Here is a 2107-nt window from a genome sequence, read left to right as displayed (position 1 = left end):
GCTTCAACCCTCCCCATGCTACAACATATCCACAAGTTGATGGCTCCTGTCCTTCCCTAAGCTGCAGACCAGTATATCCAACTGGGCACGAACATGTGCCCCCTCCACGCACCTCACAGACCCAGGATGGCCCAAGCTAGATTCACTGTCTTTTCCCCTTCCATGTTTCCTCCTGTCTCTCCTCTAACTCTCCATCCAGTATAGAACCAGGCTCTGGACCTCAGACTCTTCTTTCTTTCCACTCTCATTACCAGGCTTCCTCTCCCTCCCATAATTGTACCTGTGTTCAAGATTTCTGCACATCTCATCTCTTTACCTTAAGCCAAGCCAGAGTCTCCAGCTACCCAAGTCTACCCACAGATCCTGCCAGAATGAGCTTCCAGAAACACCGCCCTCAATAAGTTGCTTCCCTGCTTGAAACCCAGCAATGCCCAACTCTGCCCACACCTTCATAGCACTTTGAAATGTGCCGTCTTATTAGCCAATGAGAAGTACACAGTTGGGGGAATCTTCAGGCCCTTTTAAGAATGGTTTTGATTAAGAGTTATGTGCCAAACAAATGTCCCTTGCGTATCTCCCCTGCTCGAAAACTTCCAATGGCCTCCCCCATCAAATCTAGAATAAAATACCAATTCCCTATAAAGAATCACCAGTCCCTACATGGCCTGGCTTCTAGCACCTCCTGAGCCAAGGGTACAGTGGGGGACTACACAGTGAGTACTTATGCTCAGGGACCAACGGACCTATCAAGGCAGACAGAAAATAAAGAATGAACAAGCAGACTTAACTATAATATGTCTCAGATAGTGATGTGTTCAGTGGGAAAAAGTCAAGGGAAAGGAATATAGAGTAATAGGTGCAAGACCTATTTTAGTTGGGGTGTTCAGGGATTGCAAGATAATGTTTACTGAGTGCTTACTACGTACCAGACTATATTCTAATCATGTTTACTAACACACTTAATCATGATGGTGACCCAGTGAGGTAGGTTGCTATTACTACTTCTCATTTTACAGGTGAGAATATTAAACACACGAGCCCAAGTTCACAAATTTAGTGAGTACTGGAGTCATGCTTCTGCCCCAGGCAATTGGATCCCAGAACCCAACCCTTGATCGTTATGTTGTGCTGCTTCTGGTGTAGGTGATGGCTACATTGAGACTGATGGGGTAGGGAGTTAGTTTAGAGTCTCCCAGAAACAGAGACAAAGAGTCATGATCTGAGAAAGCCTTGGCTTGGGGAGTGGGAAAGTGAGATAGGGAAGAGAAAAAAACCTACAAAGTTTGTGTTACTGTGTTTCCCCGAAAATAAGACCTACCCCCAAAATAAGCCCTAGCAGGATTTCTATGCATTTGTTAAATATAAGCCCTTCCCCCATAATAAGACCATGCATTTCAGCACAGAGCGGTAAGGAAGACTGGAATGCCTTTTATCTGCCACAGCTCCTTTCTCTGAGCCATTCGCACTTGCACATGTGCGTGTGCGGTAACTGGGTTGCAGGCATCCTATTGTGTGCCAACGGCTAGGGGAAAGGAGTTCACACATCACTAGCACCAGCTCCACCAACAAAGTCGGCTCCCCCTGTCAGGTTCCAAAAGAAGATGACTTAACTGTATTTGAATAAATGTAAATTATTGTATTATACTTAATAAAAATAAGACATACCCTGAAAATAAGCCCTAGTGTGTCTTCTTGAGAAAAAATAAATATAAGACAGTGTCTTATTTTGGGGGGAAACACAGTACCAAGCAAGTTACAACTGTGAGCCAGGAGCTTAGTCCCACTGAGGGACTTTGGGATCTACTATAAAATACGTACCTCTGAGTCTTCTTCACTCCTAAAGGGATGAGGGAGCTAAGGTATTTACACAGAAATTCCCATCTCATTGGTTGAGGACTGCTGTGGAGGACAGTAAGTTTCTGGGACTTATGACCTGCCATTTCTTTGGGCAAGCAGACACAGACACTGGCAGGTGGAAGTCTGGCGATATGCATAGAAACGGTGAGACTCAAGAGTAGCATCTGCCGGAGCACCCCAGTGGAAGGGACACCACCAGTGAAGCCCCACAGGCGGAACAGGCTTGGTACGCTCAGGGAGCAAAAAGAAG

Source organism: Otolemur garnettii, unplaced genomic scaffold, assembly GCF_000181295.1.
Source record: "Otolemur garnettii isolate 467f Iridium unplaced genomic scaffold, OtoGar3 scaffold00003, whole genome shotgun sequence".
Classification (NCBI taxonomy): domain Eukaryota; kingdom Metazoa; phylum Chordata; class Mammalia; order Primates; family Galagidae; genus Otolemur; species Otolemur garnettii.
This window is presented reverse-complemented; position numbering follows the sequence as displayed.